General features: G+C 39.2%; 1 protein-coding gene across 4 annotated transcripts in view; it reads left to right on the forward strand.

Moving 5' to 3' along the window:
* The first annotated feature begins 4,903 nt into the window (after positions 1-4,903).
* Positions 4,904-24,408, forward strand: part of rusc2 (RUN and SH3 domain containing 2) — a 39,900-nt gene continuing 20,395 nt past the window's right edge. For all 4 annotated transcript variants that reach the window (XM_084359979.1, XM_084359980.1, XM_084359981.1 and 1 more), the window contains exon 1: positions 4,904-5,050. The gene's annotated coding sequence lies outside the window, so the exon portion shown is untranslated. The remainder of the gene's footprint in view (positions 5,051-24,408) is intronic.

Genomic DNA, 24,408 nt, shown 5'->3' on the forward strand with positions numbered 1-24,408 from the left:
AATGGTCAAATTTAATGATATCAGCCTGAAAATCACAGGACTTATCTGTTGTGGGGAAAGAAGTCAGCAGTATGAATTTGAAAGATGTGTGAGCGTCCTTTCCTATGGAACAGAGGGGGAGCAGTATCTGACAGCAATACTCCAAGCTGTCAGGATGCGTTCAAATAACAGCAGTTGGTTGTGTTAATAAAGACATAAAAAAACAAACATATGTGCTGTTGTCCCAGTTTAAAAATATAACTAGACAGTCATGAAATTTGGATTTCACTTCTACAATACAACATCTTCAGATAAAACTCTCTAAAAAAAAGTCAGTTTTGGACGTTAGCTCTCTCCACAGTGCCTCTGTGGTACGAGCACAACAGCTCAGGGGCGAGCTTTTTGTGAACGCGCGCTTCCTTCGCCCTTCAGGCCATTTCGGACGGGGACAGGTGTGACAGGTGTCGTGCCAAAAAGTGATCGTCTGCCAGAATCTGATTTCCGGCCGCGGGAGCGCGCACAGCAGCCCGTTGAGCGGTAGCGTTTAAACGTCTGGTTTTCTCTGGATGAAACGGTCATGATATGCAGATACACACAACTGTACGTCCGCAATTATAGCAAAGGTATGTGTCTTAGAAAGTTTAACGTTTGTTGTTACGTAATTATCACAACTGTGGCCAAAAGAAGTGGAGTTTGTAGCGAAATCAGGCCTGACAATTACGTGATAGACATGTCCCTATGTGCTTGGTATGTATGATGCCTTTGTTTAGCCCTGTCTTATGAATTAGACTGTAATGAATGTGATTTATAGGTGTGGATTTTCAATAAAGAAATGATCACTTTTGCAATTATCCTCGTGACTCTGCATTATCTTTTATCTGATCTGGGCTCTACATTTGCTTCCCATGTTGGGATGTGTCTTGTACATGTTTATGCCTACTATTTGGAGACAATACTATGAAAGACATGATTCGGGAGGGTTAAAAGCCTATAAAATAACAGTTTTCACCTGCCAAAAAGTGATTGAAGGACATATACAGTTATTGAAAAGTTATTTCTGCCTAAATATGACTTGATCTCATTCTTGAGCTTCATAATATGAAGATCTGAGCTCACAGGACAGCTTGAAAATCTTTTAAAGGACCATTACAACAGAAAATGTGCCTTTTCAGCTGCCAAAAAGTGATTGAAGGACATATACAGTTATTGAAAAGTTATTTCTGCCTAAATATGACTTGATCTCTTTCTTGAGCTTCATAATATAAAGATCTGAGCTCACAGGACAGCTTGAAAATCTTGTAAAGGACCATTACAACAGAAAATGTGCCTTTTCACCTGCCAAAAAGTGATTGAAGGACATATACAGTTACTGAGAGGTTATTTCTGCCTAAATATGACTTGATCTCATTCTTAAGCTTCATAATATGAAGATCTGAGCTCAAGAGACAGCTTGAAAATCTTTTAAAGGACCATTACAACAGAAAATGTGCCTTTTCACCTGCCAAAAAGTGATTGAAGGCCAAATACAGTTACTCAAATGTTATTTCTGCCTAAATATGACTTGATCTCATTCTTGAGCTTCATAATATAAAGATCTGAGCTCACAGGACAGCTTGAAAATCTTTTAAAGGACAATTACAACAGAAAATGTGCCTTTTCACCTGCCAAAAAGTGATTGCAGCTCCTTCCTTGTAACTTGAAGATGTTTTCTGCCTCAAAATGACTGATCTTTATCCTGAAGCATCATATGTGACAGATTACCACCTCACACTGGCCCTTTCCACAGTTTAAAGTAGTGAAAAGTAGTGGTTAAGATATATTCTTCAGAATATAACTGATGAGTGATATGAAGTGACTTTGAGGCAGAGCATCCCTTTCAGTCCAACATCAGGAGCATACTGTGAGCTCAGATCTTTACATTATGAAGCTTAAGAATGAGATCAAGTCATATTTAGGCAGAAATAACCTCTCAGTAACTGTATTTGGCCTTCAATCACTTTTTGGCAGGTGAAAAGGCACATTTTCTGTTGTAATGGTCCTTTAAAAGATTTTCAAGCTGTCTCTTGAGCTCAGATCTTTATATTATGAAGCTTAAGAATGAGATCAAGTCATATTTAGGCAGAAATAACATTTGAGTAACTGTATATGTCCTTCAATCACTTTTTGGCAGGTGAAAAGGCACATTTTCTGTTGTAATTGTCCTTTACAAGATTTTCAAGCTGTCCTGTGAGCTCAGACCTTCATATTATGAAGCTTAAGAATGAGATCAAGTCATATTTAGGCAGAAATAACCTCTCAGTAACTGTATATGTCCTTCAATCACTTTTTGGCAGGTGAAAAGGCACATTTTCTGTTGTAATGGTCCTTTAAAAGAATTTCAAGCTGTCCTGTGAGCTCAGATCTTTATATTATGAAGCTCAAGAAAGAGATCAAGTCATATTTAGGCAGAAATAACTTTTCAATAACTGTATATGTCCTTCAATCACTTTTTGGCAGCTGAAAAGGCACATTTTCTGTTGTAATGGTCCTTTAAAAGATTTTCAAGCTGTCCTGTGAGCTCAGATCTTCATATTATGAAGCTCAAGAATGAGATCAAGTCATATTTAGGCAGAAATAACTTTTCAATAACTGTATATGTCCTTCAATCACTTTTTGGCAGCTGAAAAGGCACATTTTCTGTTGTAATGGTCCTTTAAAAGAATTTCAAGCTGTCCTGTGAGCTCAGATCTTCATATTATGAAGCTCAAGAATGAGATCAAGTCATATTTAGGCAGAAATAACTTTTCAATAACTGTATATGTCCTTCAATCACTTTTTGGCAGGTGAAAACTGTTATTTTATAGGCTTTTAACCCTCCCGAATCATGTCTTTCATAGTATTGTCTCCAAATAGTAGGCATAAACATGTACAAGACACATCCCAACATGGGAAGCAAATGTAGAGCCCAGATCAGATAAAAGATAATGCAGAGTCACGAGGATAATTGCAAAAGTGATCATTTCTTTATTGAAAATCCACACCTATAAATCACATTCATTACAGTCTAATTCATAAGACAGGGCTAAACAAAGGCATCAGACATACCAAGCACATAGGGACATGTCTATCACGTAATTGTCAGGCCTGATTTCGCTACAAACTCCACTTCTTTTGGCCACAGTTGTGATAATTACGTAACAACAAACGTTAAACTTTCTAAGACACATACCTTTACTATAATTGCGGACGTACAGTTGTGTGTATCTGCATATCATGACCGTTTCATCCAGAGAAAACCAGACGTTTAAACGCTACCGCTCAACGGGCTGCTGTGCGCGCTCCCGCGGCCGGAAATCAGATTCTGGCAGACGATCACTTTTTGGCACGACACCGGGACTAGGGGAAACACATCTCGACGAGGAAACAGAGCTCGATACAACACCGGCTTTTTTGAAAAGGAGGAATATTACGCCTCCGTTTCACAAAGACAAGGCGGTAAATTGCAGCCTTGACCTGGCCGCAAATGTGGCGCATTTTCTATCTAAAAGGGGCTACTGATTACTGTTCCTGTTGCTTTTTACCATTTTGCAAGAGATCAATAAAAATCCTGCACCACCCCGACTAATGACTATAGATACAGTCTGCCAAATCTAGCAAATTTTAAATGTAAAAAAAATATATATTGTTGTTGTTTTCCTTCTCTCATTAAAAGCACAATCTTGTCATCCCCTTCTCTTTGGTATACTTAGCAACTGTCAGTCTCCCAGCACTCACGTGTGAACATTGTCTAACACACAAACAGTTCGTGACAACTTAAGTAACAAAAGAGAATCTGTTCAATGGAGAATAACACATGTCATAATGAATCATTTACACCATTCTTATGTTTTCTGATGAGTAATGACCTCATGTTAAAGGTTCAACTGCCAGATTTACAAATTCAACACACACAGTGTGTGTGTGTGTGTGTGTGTGTGTGTGTGTGTGCTCTTTGGTAAATGCAGTAACATTAGATAACCAGCAGATGGGCTTGCAGCCTATGCAAGGAACAAAAGGGACATGCAAGTATCTGAATCCTGCACATTTCCGCCTGACACTGCACAGGCTTTACAAGTGTTGCTACAAGAGTAATTATTATCAACCTGTGATAAAAAAAGAAATCAAATCTATATTTTACATATTACATATAAGACATACTTTTGTATGTGTCCATCAAGTGAAGTAAGTCTAACCTGTGAATCTATGAAAAATCGTAATGGTCCCCACTATTGTTGAAACAGCTGGTGTTTAATAATCTGCAGCAATGATAGATTCCCACGTGTGTGTATGTGTGTGTGTGTGTGTGTGTGTATATTAATTTATATATATATATATATATATATATATATATATATATAGAGAGAGAGAGAGAGAGAGAGAGAGAGAGAGAGAGAGTGTTTAATATTTGCCTCATATTTTATTGTTTTATCGTCATGCAAAGAAGCACTTTGAATGACTTTTTAATGAAATGGTGTTATACAAATTAAGTTTTATTAAATTGAAAACGTACAGCCAGCAATGTAAAGACAGCCATGCCGAGGATTCAATCCCCTAATCCTATCAGTATGTATGTATATATACTTTCCTAACCTATAGGCCAACTAATTATAGCATATATGTATGTACATGTATGTTTAATATTTGCCTCATACTCTATTGTCTCACCGTCATGCACAGAAGCACTTTGCATGACATTTTTAAGAAATGCTGCTGTACAAATTAAGTTCATTATAATCATTAGCCTATAATTTCTCTTTGTTAATATCTGTGCAGTTTTCAAATGAGTAACGCTACATAGGATCCCTGGCCGAGTTGACATGCCTAATGAGTGGCAGCCGTCCCACCCAGGGTTAGATAATCCAGTCTGGGACCAAGCTGTGACCTCAGGCTGACGTGCCGCTCCGGCCCAGCCCATCCGGCGATGCACCGCCGCTGTCTGCCCTGCAGTCTCGCGCATAGAGACAACAAGGACTAGCAGCACAGCAGTCCGGTTACCTACAGCTGCCTATGCTTTGTATCGAAAACAGACCTGCTGCCGACCTACTGCGGCAAGGTGAGTGTGTTTAATTGTGGGTTATTCGCTCAGAGCTGGATGAGAACAGACGGAGGGGGAAGGAGAAAAGGTTCAGCTGAGCAGCATCGCGTCGGAGGCTGGAAAAAAAAAACATGCCTCGGTATGTCATAACGGACAAGACGCAGCCTCGGCTTTCAGACGATGTTTTACATTTATAATAGCGATGCTGTCTTATAACGAACTGCTGTTTTCCGTTTTGAGGGGAAATGATTCAGCTCGTTTGATGGCGTTGTGTATTTTTTCTTATTTTTATTTTTTTTTGTTTATCGCAGTGGCACAAAGGTAGCAAGCGGATGGTAGCGGTGTGACATACCATCGTTTATATGCGGGTTTACAGGCTGTGTACACTGGATGAACATGCATATAGACAGACAATGACAGTCATTGTTCGTTCACGACAGACTGGACTGCTTTAACAGTGTCACACCAGCGGCCTGCACCCTGATTTTATCACCGTATTGACCCGATGTTGCTCGAAACAACAGCGGCACACAACCTGCGTCAAGTTCAGCCGGATGAGGAAGCGCCACTTCCGCTAATACTTAGCAAAATAAAAGCCCCGCCGCTTTGAGGGAGACTCGAAGCTCTAGCAGAGGTTTTAAAAATGCTGATTTGACAACAGCATTGTGACACTCAGAGCTACGTGAAACAAACTAGAATAAGTAATGATAAAAATAAACTTTATATTTATAGCACCTTTAAAAACAGATTTTTACAAAGTGCTTTGAAAAAGCAGGAAACTCAGGAAGGCAGTATTACAGAATAAACACTCAACAGTCGAGCCAAACGCAAGAAAGGCCTCGTCCAATAACACAAAAAAGGACACGAAAGTCAATATGATTAATTATAAGTCAAAGGAGTAAAATAGTTATAAACCAGGCAGAGTCTAACTTCAAAACAGACCGCTTCATTCTGACTAAACAAATAAGAAATATAAAGAAAATCAGACAAAAAAACCAAAGTAAAACTTAAAAAGAATTATGAAATACAAACAGTCAATATAATATAAGCAAACAAAAACCAAGATAACGTCATAAAAGTGATGCCTTCTTTAAGGGCGGAAGGCATTTACGTATTACTTCATACAAAACATTAAATATGTTAGAATGTGAACGTATATTATAAAGGAAACCCTCAGGAAATACTACATATTTAAACAGTGTATATTTGCTTCATATAGCTACAAATATGAGTTGATTTGACTTCTTTGAAGTGACTGCTTGTAGCCATACATGTATTATCATTTTTTCTCTAGTGCACACACCCAGGCGTTTTATTGTGAAGGGGGTTTGGCTGTACTTCCTGGTGTATTCTGGTTGATGTTGCTGTTTGGTGCCTTGAGGTGCATTACATGCAATATGGTGGGGATGCAGATTAGTCTAAACAGCAATAATAGCATTGTGTCATGTCTACAGCATCAACCTGTAATTTTTGCTATTTAGATTCATTAATATGAAATACATCCAATAATAAATAAATCACCAATGTGACCACGTAATATTCCTTTATGGATTCACAGAGCTCAGTAATGATCTCTCAGTGACATGTGCAGTTGTGGTATTTCTATAAGGATGATGTGATTTTTTAATGTTAAGGTCACATAATTATTTTAAATACAACTGTTATTTATTTGTGTATTGCTTGGTTTGTATCACATTTGACGTTAGACAATACTAATCCACACTGGTACAACATGTAGGTGTATATGCCGTGGTAGGTGGTCTATTTACCTAACTCACCATGTGCTGTTAGAGATGACCTGGTGGATAATCTCAGGAGGAGACGAGAGGGGAGGAAATACTTCAATGCATGGTTATTCTCCTGTTATGTAAACTCTTATTTTCTGCTTTGCTCTCTGGTCTCTAGAACTTGAATCAGATTTGATTACAGTGTCAACATTTTTGGCATCCTGCTTACCTCGGCAGTATAATTACCATCCAGTTGTTATTTTTCTGCTGTTCTGATGGGCAAATTGTACTAAAGATGCATTTTGTTGTTACTTTAACTGTTGATCGCAGTAGCAGTTGTTGCAGTAACGGGTGGATATAAAAGTTGTTGGCAGTGCTTGTAGCAGCAGCAGTCGTAACGATAGCAGTACTAGCAGGAGTAATTTTTAGATTTTTTTCCCTGGGACGGTTTATTTTTTAGACAATTGAGTAGAAATTTGAAAAATGGTTGAGAGACACTACAAATGTAGTGATTTGATTCTGCAGCAAAACATGTATTGAAGATTTCCTGCAGAGATATACCTCGCCTCATTAATGTCTGGTAGAAGAAAGTAGAACGATTACAATGCACAAAACTACACCTCCATTCAATCAAGCAGAAATTGAGTGAGTAAAATCACTGAGTAAAGATGGAGAGGGATCAAGGGAGAGATTTGAAGATCAGCAGGCTTAGAGCAACATTTAAGGTCACAGTAATACCCCAAATCAACACCAGGGCTCAAACTGCGTCATTGTTTTTTAATAGTAAAAAAGTCAAGCTGGGATTTAAATCTGTAACTTACTGTAATGACAAGGTCGTGTCGGCAGAACTGCAGTTATTACCTTTCCTAAGCATTACGCAGCTGTTTTTGTTTGGATCCCTCTTGGTTAGCTAATGCCTCTGTCACTAAATCTTAAAGGTCAGTCTCGTCAAAGTAAATGTCCGAGTCAGTCCTCAAACCTGAAGCTCTTCATGTAAAATGAAAATCAAATCTCTACTTTGAACCAGGTGATGGTCAGTGACAGAAAAAACTGGCAGTAGAAATTGGTTGCTGCCTTTTCGTTTTTGATTCGTCCCTTTAGATCTAAAGTCAATCAACCGCTTACTCGATTGATAAATAAAAGATTAACTATTTTCATAATCGATTTCAAGCAAAAATCATCATTCTCATCATTGGTCGGACAAAACAAGCAAATTAAAGACTTGTAAACCAAAACAATAACTTAATTGAAAAAGACAAAAAAACAACCAATTAAGTGAGAATGAAAATAACGATAAGTTGCAGCTCTGCTGTGCACTACCCTGGCTTATATTCGGCCTTCACAGTTCTTTTCATTTTCACAAACCCTCATAACTGACAAATTAGAGCCAGTGAATGTTTTTAATGACTTAAACACTGTTGTTGATTTTCTGTTGATTGACAGAAAGTAGCTCTATTCATTCACGGTGAATGTCATGTATAACAGCAGTGTCTTTGCACAGTCTGATGCAGTTTGCATTATGTCACTTTTTTATGTTCTTTTATAACCAACGTCAGCGTCGCCAGTCAGTGTGAGAACAGCTCACCATCATGGCATAACAAGTTTAAAGCTTCAACATTGAGCACATGCACGTGTTTTTAAACCACAAGTAATTCAGTGTGTCAGGCGACGAGCCTGTTCTCAGCATTCAGCTGCTCTTCCCGATCCTAGAATGTGCCTCCAGTGTTACATAACACTGGAGGCCTGCGGAGGCCGGATGTACATAGTTTCCCTATGTGTGTTTCATGTGTGTGTTTGATATGTTAGTGTGTATTCGGAGCTATTATCTGGTCTGAGTATCTCTGATTTGTAAGGCACTGTATGCAGATAACACACAGCTCCTGTTGCGTGTTATCCACTTTCCCTGAATAGACTTTTCCCAACTCTGTTATCTGCAGCTACACTTGGTGAAAATAGTGTAACCTACAGTAAATGCTTTGCTTGGCTTGTTTTGAAGGTTGTCCAGTGCTGAAAGATCACATCTCAGCCACATAATTATATTGAGAACTGTTCAAGGCGTGCCAGCATCCCGAAAGCCTTTTTTGTCTTAACTCTATTTATGTAATTCAAACTCAAAAAACAATCACACCACAGCTTGTGCTTGTGTAACTCAGAGATTGGACAACCCTATGCCCACTAATGCCAGTAATGATAGGTATAGGATGCAACCCATTTAAAAAGGGTCTGACTCAATTATATATTTTTTGCAGGTTAAAGTATTTAGTTAGAGGTTGAAATGCAGATTTATCTTAAATTTAAGTTTTTAATTGATGTCATGTTTCAAAGTAAGTCTTTCAACGGGACATTGCTGCTTCATCTCTATTGTAAATAGCATTTTGTTACAAAGGCATTTAACCTTCAACAGCTCCTGTGCTTAAACTAAAACAACTCCTCATTGAAGTGCTGAGAAAAAGCACCAACACCTGCAAATTTGCCCTGTTGCGAATGTCTCTCTGCAGGAACTCATGTTGTCTGTGCAAACATTAATTTCATGAATGATGATCATGAACAGACTTTCAAATAAAATGGGCCTCTATTTGACAGAGCAGTGGATTCAAAAGAGTTGTTTTGAAACCTGACACTCGGACAGCGCTATCAAACACTGGAACCTTCGGTAAACTTTCCCATTTAAAGAAACCACTGATATTATTCATATGACTGTGTCCCCACAGCCAGCTGAGCCCACGTGTAGTGTCTGCAAGCCTTTGGTGGTTTAGCCTCACCATGAACCTTCTTGTGATGCTGATACAACGTTTAGGTCAGGGGTTTCTGAAAGTATTGTCAAGGCTTTCTGAGTTCCTCAGGGAACCAGTTAGGATTCTCTTCTGTTTCCAGTCAGAGGAAAGGTTTTGGATACCTTGAAGTCCTTTTCCTTTCGAGGGCAATAGTGCAAAAATAACAAAGAACATTTATTCACGTACATGTAATACAATTTTCGTACTTTGCAATCTATTCCTCATTTCTTCTACTTTCTTCTATTCAATTACACAACACTGCAGAGCCACTCCACTGAACTCAAACGAACATTTTTCAGCCTTCCACCACTTTGAGGGTGAACAACTGGAACAGTGTTGGAAGTCAATCACTTGGAAAGGAATGATAATCAAACAAACAGCAGCGCTGTGAGTACAGCATTTACTCCTCATGCAGAGTGACAAACACGGCAGAGGATAAAAATTACATTACTGGAGAACAAGTCCGTAATGTCCGTTTAAATCTCTGAAGGCTATCCACCACAGTGGCGGGTAAATGTTTGGAACAGAAAAGGTCATGTCAAAAAACTATGATGAGGGTTTCAAGGGCACTGTGTAAACTTGGAAAAAATATTAGTCATAGTCATACCCTATATTTACACTGTTCATTTTGGCTGGTAAAAATATGCTTGGCCAGTGGATTTATTTATCTAACAGAGTTAAAAAGGCAATATCAGACACTGCTCTGAAGCAAGCCAGAGGAAAACACGGTTCTAATTTTGATATTTAAGAACATTTGGCTGCTGGTACTTTTACTTGAGTAAAATTGTATTTGTTGTTTTTGTCTTTCTAGTATCTCTTGCTCACGTAAAAGATCGCAATAATTCTTCAACTACTGGCTTTGCATGTCTGGATCAAAGTCTAAGAACATGGCCATAAGTTGTGTGTCTGAAGAGAAAATAAATATGTGCATGGTGGATGTGAAGCTGACTTTTGAGTCACACACACACACACACACACACACACACACACACACAAACACACACACACACACACACATAGACACACACAGCTTTTGCCCTCTGGCTTGTTATGGAAGTTCTGTTCCTTTCATGGCTCTCGGCCTGCAATGCTTCACTGATTAAAAGGCACCCAGACTGTATGAGAGCTGTGAGTGTGTGTGTGTGCGCGTTTATTTCTGCAGCAGATGAATGTTGCCCAGGCCTGCTCTGTGTTTTGTGCCCATTTGTCTGACTGTGAAAGAGCACTGAGAGCTGCCGGGACACTATCAATATACTGTGGACATTTTCACTGCGCTCTTATGTGGAATTGAACACCACTCTGGTAATTACACGATGACTGGTGGTTTAGCTACTGACTCAGAAACGGAAGTATAGAGGGAGCAGGAGAGGCAATAACTTTGTCACCAGGTATAACAAATGCACTGAAGTTCAGAACAAATTTAGATATTTTGATTGTAGTTGAATGCCATCAGAATGAGAATCCTTTGAACCTGAAGTTTAACTGAAGGCATCACCGGTTCCTTGATATTTGGATCCACAGACTCTGCTTCTCTGCTGCCTTTGCAGTTCCAGAGTTACTGGCAGAAACATTCAGCTTAATGAAGAGATTGATACTCTAGCTTCGAGGCATAGAGACAACTCGTTCATGATGAACCTTGCCTGCAGTAGACATTAAAACAATGAGCTGATTAATTGTTTATTCAATTTGATGACAGTGTAAAGATTTTGGGTTCATGTAATACGTACAATTGGAAGACTTTAATTCACTGAAAATGATTTTGATTGCTGTAAATGTGATATTACGTATGTTTTGTGTGTATTTGCCATATCTAGATACATATACACTTTAGGAAATATACCAGTATGCCATATCAGTATCAGGATATTGATACTATATTGCTCTCCCCCTCTATTTTATATACTTGAAGAAACATTTCTTTAATTAATTATGTCCGACTAGGACTAGACAATATAGCGATTTCATTTTGTAATTGTGAAATGAGATTGTATATCGTCCAAGACTTTGAATATCATTATATCATGATGTGACATAAATTTAGTCTTTTAAAGGCTACATTACAGTTAAATGATGTAAATTCTGAACTTACCAGACTGTTCTACGTGTTAGAGAACTTGTTTTTACCCACTTAGTCATTACATTCACATAATTGATGATTATTCATCAAAAACCTCACTGTGTAAATATTTTGTGAAAGTACTAAGAGTCATCAATATTGTCACAAAATCGATATCAAGGCATACATTTGATTTTGTCGGCAAGTCCTAGCATTCATGAATTGCTTTTGAGGAGACTTCAAAATATCAAGATTTATACTGAGCCTTGCGTCACAGCTTAAAAATTTTGCAATAACATATATAGGCCATGTCACCCCACCCTACGGCCAACATACTGCATATGAGCTGAACTGATACTGCACGTGTGGTGCAGAGTCAAAACAAGCTAATATATAATGCAAGAGAGAGGTGTGTTCAGGCAGAATAACATAATCTTAAAATAGCATTCCACAAGAAGTGCTCACCAAATGAGGCAGAAAATGACTATAATACTGAGTTGAATTTAATACTTTATGACTCAGTGTTGTAATACCTGCCTGAAATCATCTGGGGGTCAAAGCAAGCCTGTGATCAGAATGGTGCTGGGTCGCCACTTTCCCTCGCCACCTGTGTAAATAGCATTTAGTTGCCCTTGAAAAAGTCATTTAATCAATAATAGCTCTTGTGGTTTATTGGGATGATTCCTGCTGTTGAAGTACTGAGAAAGGGCTCCAAACTTTACACATTTTCTTCGTTGGAAGTAAGCATGAGGTAGTAGCATTTCCACTTAACTGACTCTCAAAGGGATCTGGGTTGTGAAATGTGCTGTGGGCGCCCTACACTAAAAGCACTGTGGGATTGTGAAGCGATCTGGCTGAAACCATCTGCATCTCCATCTTGGCTAGATCTCAGTGTGTGTGGCAGCATGGGAGCAGAGAGAGGAGCAAGATGAAAGAAGGGAGGAAGATGATTATGGAGGCTGAAGTGGGCAAAGGAAAGACGTATTGCACTGCAGTGAGCACAGTGGATGGAAGAAAAGCGGAGAGAGTAGGGGAACGAGGATTTAGTGAAGCTGAAGGGGGATGGGAGAGAAAAGGGAAAAGCATTAGGGATCAAAAGAAGGCTGGAAAGAGAGTGAGAGGTGCTTGGAAATGGACCAGAGAAAGAGGAGAAGAGTGAGAAGGACAGAGTCAGCACAGAGAGAGAGAGAGAGAGAGAGAGATGTGATGGCTGCAAGCAGAGAACTGCAGCTCTGGAAACAAGACGTTTGCCTCATGATGTTTTGTATTAACAGAGCTTGTGTATTCATGTTATGTAAGCCTAGACGTGCAGCAGTGTTAAGTTGTACTCTAATTAGCCCTACTCCAATGATAAGATACAAGGTTGAGGTTGCTCTGCGGACTTCAACAATGGAGAAAAGGTACAACACATGCACAACTATAACACTAAATTGTTGAATTTAATTGATTAATTGATCCACACAAAATGAATTTGCTTCTCAAATGTGAGGATGTTCTGCTTTTCCTTCTCATACATGAGTGAACTGAACATCGTTTCGTTTGAGACTGTTGGTGAGACAAAACAAGACATTTGAAGGCATCTCTTTGGGTTATGGGAAATGATAATGAATAATTGCAGCCAAAAAGCTAAATAATAACAGATATAAGAATCCTTTTTCAGTGACATTTTGACACATCACTATATGAAAGGTCCAATTTGTAAGAGTTGATTATTGAGTCTCAATCCCAACTCGTCAAATACTGATGCTTTGGGATGGCGGACGACCTGACCTACAATCCCAAAGCGTCAGTATTTGACGAGTTGGGAATGAGACTCAAAAATCAACTCTCCGAAGCAAAGGTGTGAATAATCAAATGAGTAATGGCTGAGTTCTGTTTAGCTGTGCATGCTGGCTCACAGTCATGCTGCCGTTGCTTAATGGGACACTTGAATAAATTGGAGCCTTCATTAATGTTATTGGTTACACCTGTGATTTTCCCATTATGACAAGTCAAAATGGCTGCTGTAAAAAAAGAGCTTTGGATCAAAAGAAAATTGTATTTCTCAAACAAGCTCATTAGCTTAAACGTTCATTGCCAAAACCTTCAATATGTAGAACGTGTTATTGTTTAGCAGTTGCAACTGCAATTTTTGATAATTGATATTTTATCAAACATGTTAATTCTGGTTCTTAAAATGATGTTCTCCCTGTTGCACGGTTTACAGAAAACACATTGTATCCATCATCATTAGTAATAATCAGTTCTTTTTTTTCGGCAGAATCCAAAAGCTGTCATAGTTGCATAATTCTTCGTAAAAAATTAAGCTAATCTCCGGTTAATTTCCTTATTTGCATTTTAAGCAATCAGCTATTGCCTGCCACATCCCCCCTACTGCAGCTGGATGTGAGCGAACACTAATACCTGTCGGTGGTGGCAGCATGCCGGTTCCCTGTTACGCAAGCGTCTTTAAGCTCCTTCAAGTTCAGGCGGAGAAACAGGCAAGGAGGGAAACTGTCACTAAGCTGTCACAGGGATCAAGGTCATGTGTTCATCTTTAGCTTGCTGAGAGCACTCAGGTAGATAAAGGGATTGACTTGTGTATTAACTGTTTGTGCTGATGTGAACAAGTATAGAAAATAATGGGGACTCAGGTTAAAGTTAAGCATTGTGAAATTGATTTCGGTGGTAGCCAGTATTCCATTTATAGAGGAAATTAATGTACAATTAAGAATCGTGGAGTAAATTGAAAGTATCTCTATCATTCATGTGTTACTCTCAAAAGATACATCCCATTTCATTTAAGCCTTACTCCTGTCGTTCCTGTGAGATTATACTTGGGCCTCACTGAAGAGAATAACCATCTTGACTAGAAGAAGAGCGCTCTTGTCTCGTTTTGTGCCAGAAAGTTCACCTCCCACCAAAGCAAACCATGAATTTCATGATGTGAAGGTCAGTGGAGGATGGCGATCGATGGTGTAATTCCACTAATGACTCAATGTCAGTGTAGTAATTTACTGATGATTTACTAAACTAGCTTCAGCAATGATGCTTCGTAGCTGGCCGAGGCTTTTGACCTGTAAAGGAGGTAAAGGGATGGGAGCCTTTTCCTAATCGGATCAATAAGGCTTCACATTTCGCTGTATCAACGAGTACATCAGCATCAGTTCACACGAGCGTAGTCAGGGCCACCTGTGTTGTGTTTTTTAGCTTCAGGGCTCTTAAACATAAAACAGTTGTGATAAATAAGGACCTGGCATAGACAGTCATAAAATAAACTTAATGTCGGAGTGAAAAGGGCAGTAGATTATATTTCTGGTGACTCTTTTAGTGTGGTGCTTTTTATTGTCTCAGAGCAGGAAGGAAGTTGAAAGCAAAGATGGAACTGCAAAGTTGTCCCTTCATTTTTCCTCCATCAACACTTTTGTTTTACAGCCTCATAGGGCCGCCACTGTGGCTATGAACTCTTGATCTCTATTAGCAGCACACAAAAACAATACTGTGTTGTTGTAAATATCTAGATAAGGAAATATGCCAGAAAAAAAGTGATTGAATTGAGTGATGCCTTTAAAGGGGCACTGTGTTGTCTTGGAGAAGACACTCAAACTCAGAATTTTAATATTTATTATATTAATGAGGTAATAATACAAACTCAGAAATATTGATTTTTCAAATATGTTCTCAGAGGGAAAAAAGGTCCCCAGAACACTGTTTGAAGCTAGAAAGGTGGCAGGGTCCGCCACATATAAACAAAGTAAGACTGTATGAAATTGTGTTGTCCTTTAAGGTCAGTTTGTTTATTCACTCGCGTAAACAAAGAAAGTTTGTTTATTTAGTTTGACTGTTTTTTTTATGCCTAAACATGGAAGATCTTTTCTCTTCTGATTAAAATTTATTCCCCCAAACTACATAGTGCACCTTTGAATTGTATATTTTTAACCTACACTTCTGTCTTTTTTGACAATCTTTCCATCACTTGTCTGGTGTCGATGCAAAATTTCCCTACACGGCTCAGTGTAGCGTGACATTGAGCCATTTCCTGGTTGTTTCCTATTTTTCTCTCCCACTTATCCGTCTAGATTTTTTGACACACTGTATCTTCCTGGTTAGACAATAACTGCTTAACAAATTGTGATTTGTTGAGATGTAGGCAGTGATGTGAGACAAACCCAAAGTCCCAAGAGACGTTCAAGGTTGTCAGGGTTAGTTCCTCCTTTTTAGCTCTCCCACGCTTTTTTGTCAGGCTTTATTTGACACTGCCGTGAGATGGTGAATGTGTGCAACAAACAAAAGCTCTTTTCATTCAGTCAGCAGCACACACACACACACACACACACACACACACACACACACACACACACACACAAAGCACTGAGCCTGTAACTCAACAACCAGACAGCTACAGACAGTACCACTGGTGCAGGAGTCGAAAGAGAAGCAGAGACTGTCTGAACAGAGGATCAGTGCAAAATGAGTTCACAGTGACAGTGCTGTAGAGTCACCATCAATGAAAGCGAGGTGGGTAACCAAATCCAACATTCAAGCATGTAACAAAGTTAAGTCAAACTATTTAAACAGGCTGTAAGATATCTCATAAAAATCGAACATCTAACAGATGACAGAATACATGAGGAAATTTATGACCCACTGAGATACAGTGATCCAGATACATCAAATTTAGAAATGTTGCATCAAAACTAGATCTAACGGTCATGCAAAATAAATTGAGGAAATGCTGTATTATTACATAAAATATTAGTATTTGATTAATTGATTTTTAAACATTTGTAGCTCAAATGTTTGTTGTGCTTAAAGTTCTGATTAATGCAGAATAGGTGGACTCTTCTTACCCCAAAAGAGAATGTAAGTTATGATGATAGAAATCTTATTTAGTCAATAAACTTATCAACCATCCACAAATAAATCATGTTAATTTTCTGCTACCGGTCAATGAAAATGTGACTTGACTTAATTTGTCAGCTGTTTTGGCTTCTTCCCCGTTGTGTTGTACAAATAGTCACAAGATTACAATAAACTTGAGCCGCACTTTGAGTGTGGACTACATCCATCATCGTAATTGTCATCCTCTTTTGGCTGCATCATCTGCCTCTGCCTGGCTAGGGTGCGCCTTCCCTCGGATGCCCCCCTCCCGGGCTCAGACTTATTCCTGGAAGTACAGCCCTGATGATATAAGAGGGAGGATATCCTTTGTTACTGCATTGCTTTCCTTTTCCCTGCGTGCGTGTGTGTGTGTGTGTGTGTGTGTGTGTGTGTTTGTTCCATAAATAGGTCAATTTCCCACCCTACTCCAAAACGATGACATGTGGGTTTTCTAAAGAACTCTGCTAAGAACGTGTTGTGGAGAAAAGTCGAAGCTAATTGGCTCCTATGAGAACCCTCAGTGATTCCCTAGTTTGATTATTGGCGTGGATAGAAAACTGATGGTGTTTCTCTCTCTTCTCCCTTTTTCTTCTCCTCTGACTCTGCTCTGTTTGAATGGAGAGCAAAAGACAAAGCCGATGTGAAGCTGAACAAGAACAAAGTGGGAAGCAGGGTTAAGATATTTCCTGCTGTCTGTATCAGTTTTTATGTTTTTACATTTTGCAATCAGGAAAACTTAAAAAAAAGGAGACAAACTACAGTTCCAAGCCAAAAAGGCTAAACCTCAAATAAATCACAGTTTTACTTTATTCCCCACTCGTGAGAGGAGGAGAACATGACCTTTGAATGATACTTAGAGGTCTGTCAAAGCAGCCGACTGTTTCTTCAAGCTCAAAGGCCTCAATGTTTTCTAACATGCTGCTGATCCTTGTTGGTTTACCCACACCACTGAGTAATATGTGGTTTGCTTGGTCATTTATAACTTTCCATGTTGAATTTTTTTTTTTTTTTCTGATTATGGGGACGCTCTTAAAGCAGCAGTCACTGCTTTTTGCTCACTTTGAGGCAGCAGGACAAGCTATAATAACAGTTGTGCTGGCAGTTGTTTGCAAACAGTTTCTATTCATATATCCAGCAAATGAGCAACAATAACCTTAAATTGCGCTTGAGGCCACCTGTCATTTGAGGACAGGTTTTTATTTATTCATGTATTTTTTTGTGTGCATTAACAGATGTTGCACATCGAGAACATAGTTTGTATGGGTAGAAAAGACAGACCAGAAGTCTCAGTCCAACAACATTTATGTACATGTGTCTCATTTCCCTCTCCACCACACCGGTTTCCATGGTAACTTAAATTTGTTTTTGATGCATCATCTTCCCTCCTTGGATACTTCTTATGGTTGTTTTCTCTCTCTCACACAGCATGCCTCCCTCTGACTGGCTAGCATTGTAACTAGGGTTTCTGATGTTGCGTGGGAAATGAAATTTGATTGGCCCGGCTCAGCCTCTTTGTTCTTGTTAACCCGTCATCCGATCTGATCTGCTGTAATCTGGTAATAACACAGATCTCAGTGGTGGTGTTATTGTTGGCTTAAAGGGAGGAGGACATTTTCTGAACCTTAGAAGTCTGACCTACTAAAATGCTCTCAGTTGGCTGCCGTGTCATAGCTGAACGATACAATTTTTTAAACCTCAGCACATTCAGTTAAAAGTAAAGGAATTTGTTGTGGTGGCATGATGCAGGCCAAGAAGTGCACTTGTCTCTTGTCTTTGTTTTATGTTCAGATGATTGTAAGATAAATTCCTGCCGGTTTATCTGCATGTTTAGTATGAAAAAGTCCTTTGAGTTGTGTTCTAGGAAGAGGAATGGTTAGGCTCTGGTGGAGCATAATAGCAGGGAGCATAATGGCAGAGTCCATTCAATGGTCCCATTCACAAGTTTCTCTGTTTCAATCTTGTGTGTGGACTTGAATACTTGAATAGCTCGGTAGCCCATATGCATCTGTCCACTGTGCCACTGTTTTAAGGGACAGCATCACACATTGCTTTACAGCGGCATCGAGCGTTATGCATTAGGATTTTTCCTGTAGGAAAGTGACACATTCCTGAGGTCATCTTTTTTGCTCAAATTTGCCATTACCTAACTGTTAGGAATGCTTAATGACATCATGCAAATCATTACAACATCATCACAGCCCAAAAAAAAAGTTTCAGAGTGAATTGACAAATGTGATCACCATGCTGAATACAGATCATAAAATCTTGTCATATCTATATTAAAGGTGCAATATGTAAGACTTACAATTCAAAACAATTAAAAGTTAAACTAAGATCAACAAAATGTGAAGAACAGCGTTGACATTATGTCAAAGACGTCTGTATTGTGTTGAAGAGATATCCACTGAAGTTAGCATGCTAACCAGCTAGCCCCTGCCCTGAAAACCTCTTTCTCCCAGCAGTCCAAAGCTCCTGTGGTATCAGTGTAAACACTAACACTCCCCTGGCTAACAGAGCTAACAAGCTACGGTCATGGATGTATAAAAAGTTAGCAGTTGTTAGCAGTTTTTCTTGTGATACACCGCCCCTGTTTGTTGGTCGTATGAATTCAAGGAGGACAATTGCACATGTATTGCACCTTTAAATGGTCGAGGTTGTAATCTAATTACACTCATTAACATGAGTCTGATTTGTCTGAGGTTTCAACTCCTATCTGAGAAAGACTTTTTTTAAACACAGGTCCTTTTCCTGGTCCTGCAATTGCAGCTAATGGTAGCCTACTAAGGATTTTGAACAATTATAGTACAACCCACTTTATTGTCTCACCTTACTGAGAGCAGCGTCACGTAGGGACTTTTGGTGCCCACGAATACAGGCAAGACTTCACTGTGTTGGAAGAGTTTAAATAAAGAAGTGAGCCAAATCTTAATCCTAATCTTAAAATAATTTTTCATGATAAAAAACCAAACTACGTGAGGGAAATCCAAGGTGCCCTTTGCAGTGCATCTCTGAATTTACTGACTCTCTCTGTCTCTCTCTCTGACTGACTTATTTCCAGTTGAAGTGAGTGTCTGATGTGAAGGAAGAGTTTTTGCAGTTGTTCCACTTGGCACTGAGTTAACTACATTTACTGAGAGGAACTGTCTGGGAGTGAATAGAAGAAATTGTGAAGTAACAAGCTGGTGTAGAGAACTAGACAGTACTGACTATTATGTCTTCCCTGTAAGACCTGGATTATACTCCGAAATAAACGTGTACACGGACATCTGCGGGTAGCACAAATGCATAGTAATTATGTCTGTACTACTGTCTGGAGTCTGTTTGGAGGTAGGGCTAAAACAGCGCTGCTAAAACAAATAGACCACAATTCAATTCCGTATTGGTGTGAGTCCATTTTCTTTTTTCCGCAACCCCAAAACGGTTCGGTTCCGATCCAGGTCACGACAAAAAGAACGACAACTCCAGAACTCAGCAACAAAACAACAGCTAAACCACTAAGTTGGGCCACTCCTGAAGAAACAGATTATGCCTCCTGCTGACATGGAGTCCAGAGACCAGGCTTATGTTTTACCACGAGCTGGCTACAATGACACAGACTTGAAATTTGGCGTGTCTCACCAACAAACACCATGTATCCAAAAACCCTTAAATCAGAGTGAATTAATTTTGGTGTTAAGCGCTGTCGCCCCACAGCAAGAAGTGTCAGCTCCAGTCCCCCGTGACCCTGAAAAGGATAAGCGGTTTCAGATAATGAGTGGATGCATGGATGAATTTTCTATAAGACCTTTCCTCTAGATCAGTAATGACTTCGCATGTGCTATTGATGTGACACTACAACTATACCTTTCCAGTCTAAAACATTGTGGCGGTCATTGGTGTACAATGTTGTGCTTGTTACTGTACTCAGTAGTGTATGCTGCTGACCAAGGGATGTCTTTGATTTAAGCTGCCTTTTGGCAGAACTCTGGAAGATTAGATGGGACTGTTGCTTTGTACTGACAGAGAATGGATGCAGCATCTTTCTCTGCACGTGTGTGTGCTTGTGTGGTCCGACTTGCTGCTTTTCCTTACACTGCTGTCCTGCTTACCAGGCTTTGTACCTGAAAATAGAGCGCAAACAGTTTGATTCTCTGTGGACAACACACACATACAATAACCTCAAAATGCTTTTGACCATGACTTAAGCTTTTTCATCTATGGTACGGGTGTGTCAACACTCTTCCTACAAACATAACCACAAGATCAGTTAATAAAAAAAGACTTAAAAGTCAAAGATGAAAGAAACCTCAGGCAGTATTGCTCGTAGTCTATGTTAACACCAGCTGTCTGGTCTGGACACACGTTACACAAGCTAGCCTTCCTGACCCTGCAGCTAATCTCTTAAACCAATTTCAGTTTCCCTTGTCTGGTGTTAACATCACCTCCACTCTTCATTCGAACCACTGAGCTAATCTTGTTAATGTCACTTTCCACTGACCAGAACCATCAGACTTCATGTACATGCTAACTTTAATGACAAATGAGCAAGTCGAATGAGATGAGAATGACATTTGAAATATGTGTCAGTCTGGAACAATAGAAATATAAGTGTAAAAGAGGTGAAGGATCAAATGTCAGTAAATATTACTCAAACAAATGAGATATATGAGATATAAAATATAGACGGAGCTTCCAGATTTGAATAGCGAAGCCAGTGTATAAATGCCTTAAACCTGCATTCTCTCTAATGAACAGCAGGGTGACTTCACTGGTTTCAAAAAGATTTTATGAGAGTTTATGTATAAGTTTATGAGAAAATTACCCTACTTCTTACTTGATCTATAACCTCAGTAAACAGTTTCCTAATGAGTTCATGGTCTCAGTGGCTAGTTTCAAGTCTTCTTCAATACAGCGTGATGTTCACTTTGTAAATTATGGTCCCAATTAGAGTAAAACAGACGATAAAGCAGGGAAGGCTTTAAGGGGTAACTGCCTTGTGATTTACAAGTCGCTACCAGTCTCACTCAGATCCAATCATCATATCCCTCCTAGCTCCACCCTCTCATCCAAATATGGTCTCTTCTGCCTCCATGAAGCCACGATGGTGCTGAGCATAACGCTAAACTCAAGGCTTCAAAACAGTAGTCCACAAACCAATGGGTGACGTCATGTGGGTTTACACTAAAAAGCAGCAGTAGATAAGGACTTGGAAAAGTAGACTTAAAAAATTCTATGCAGAGAGGGAAAAATCTGCAGGTTGATTTAAACAAGCTCAAGACAGGTGACTCTCAGCTGTTGTGACAAATGAGATGGAACATAATGGTTGCCTTACCTCAATAATTTATCAAGTCAGAATACTGAAAACAGTCAATATCTGTCAAAGGTCATGCGTGTTGTTCATTTATGGCTGCAGCAGGAGGTCGTGGGCAGCCAACTCCTCGGTTCAGAGCTAAAAAGGTTGAGCTCCTCTTCATTGTAGGTGAGGCTGAAGCCTCTCTGACAGCCAGTACCATTCAAGTCCTGCATTTAAAAAGGTCATTTGTCAAGAGTGGCATCTCAGTTATTACCCTGCTCCTGAGTAAACCCGTCTCATCGTGCTAACATTTAGCTTTAGTCCTGCAGTCTGCAGCCTCAGCTGGCCTTTCTCTTCTCTTTATTTAGCAATAAAAATAATGCAGCAGTGCTCACTGTGCACCGGCTTGTAACTGGGCACCTAAAGGTCTCATCATCTCTTGCATATTATCTCCAATCTATATTTTTTATATTGTACTATAATGTCACTTGGCACTTTCTCTAATTTCCTGCTCATGTGTTAGTCCCTAGAACAGATTTTCTAGTTGTTCTTTCTTTAATCTACAAATTTTCTGCCCTCTTTCTTTCTCTTGTCATAATCACACTTGGAAGAAATGTTTAAGAACCAAAACTTCATTTCAAACTTGCTTTTAATCAACCTCCTGTATCTAGGATTATGTTTCACTAAGAAGGTTTAATAGAGGGATTACTCTAAGCCTTAGTTAGCACTGGACTGGTCCAGGTCATGATCTGGTGAACAGACTTCATTCCTAATGCAGCTCATATTGTACATTAATATACTTTACTGGAGAAAATTAAAGATGTTACAAATGACTTACAAAAGGCAAATGTGATTAACCTGAGTCTGGCAGGATGGCCAACAGTCACTGAGGCTGCCCAGTAACCTTGGCAACAGATATATCCATGCATCTAAAAACAGTTGATAGGTGGTTCATGCAGTATGAATAAGTCATTTCCACATTAAAGTTAGATAAGTAAACCTCTGACAGTTAATATGTGTTTAATACTTGTACAAAGTACAAAGGCTGCTGGAATAATGCCTTTCTACATGCTTATCTTCCTCAGTTAGCCACATAAGAAATCTGTTGACTGAAGAAATGACAATGCAGAAAGCATTGTGGAAAATGTAAAGGGTAACTCCACCAACATTACACATTAAAGTGTGTTTACAGGTCTTCGGGAGTACTACTGCATATGTGAAAAAAGTCATATAAAGCCTTTTGTGGCTCCAGAGGCAGCTGGATGTAATCTGATCAATTGCCTTCAGTGATGTCACTCAGTGACTAAGTTGCATTGTGGGTAATGTAGGCGCCAGGTAGCAGTCCACTGGTCGAGCATTGCACTCCTATAACACCGTTGGACTCCTTATGGACAGTTTCAAAACAAATGATCCAAATCAATAGAGCAGAACCAGAAATATCGCCTTTTTTATTCCACATATTCTTCTTCCTTTTCAAAACCTGGCACCTACATTAATGCAGCTTTGCCACTAAGAGACATCACTTGAGGTTATTTTTTAAGATTACATGCAGCTTCCACAGGACCCACAAAAGGTAAGGACCCACACAGTAAAATGTGGAAAATTGGTGGAGGTACCCTTTAAACGTAAGAAACACAAGTAGTCAATAATACCCCTGACATAAGATAAAAGCTGTTGTTTTCGATATGATATACTGAGATCTAAAACCACAACTTCTAACTCCTCTAACTCTAAAGTGTCATCAATGTAGACCTTGTTACCCTGCTGTGGGAAGATGACAGGTTTGATGCATTAGCAGCCAGTGTGTGATTATCTGCAACCGCATGTACCGTCAAAGTGTCTTTGAATCAGAACGCAGGGGGCTAAAACTGTTCCATAATGTTAAATCAGATATTTAAATAATCTGAAGATCAGCGAAATATTTTAGTAGCCTAACAGTGTGAATCTTAAAACAGAGAGATGTGAATTGTAGGGTTTTTTATGTGAAGAGACAGATGCTGCACCCTGTGTGTATCAGTGGTCATGTCATTTAGGGTGTAATATGTGAAACGGGATGAGATCATAACCCTGTTTAAGAGTCAGCTGCTTGGTGTGTGTCTGTGTGTCTGTGTGTGTGTGGATGTCACTATTTCCACTTCATGCTGCTGACTCACCCTGCTCGGTGTACAGTCCAGACGAGAAGGATGTAGTTCTGCATGGTTACCAGAGCTGTTTTAGATAAGCTTATTTTATGGTGCGCTTAGTTCAGAAATAAGACTTATTCAAGGGAGGAAAAGAAATTAAGAGTTTGTGGAGTATTTAAATCCTGTTTTCAAAGGGGCACTAATGAGAAACTTTAATCGTAATGGGTGAAAAACCTCTGGTGATGTCATTAGGGTGATCTCAACTCTAGTTTGGACACTCCCAACTTTTGACAAAAATGAGAAATGCTATTATGTTGCATTACAGTAGACTCCTGTGTTTTGGAGCTCGATCCACATTAGAGGCTGTCTTTAGTTTTTGATTTATTTTTTTCTATTTGTTTTTCACAAGTGCAATACTAAATTACTGGATTACCATTTACAGTTATAACTTTTTAAACATGATGTCAGAAGATGTAAAACACACACAAAAAAGAATATGACCCAAAAAAGGGGTGAGGAGAAACTTATTTGTCAGTAAAAACAAAATGAGGAATATAATACAAA

The sequence above is a fragment of the Pagrus pagrus genome (genome assembly GCF_965226575.1).
Source record: "Pagrus pagrus genome assembly, chromosome: 8".
Lineage (NCBI taxonomy): Eukaryota > Metazoa > Chordata > Actinopteri > Spariformes > Sparidae > Pagrus > Pagrus pagrus.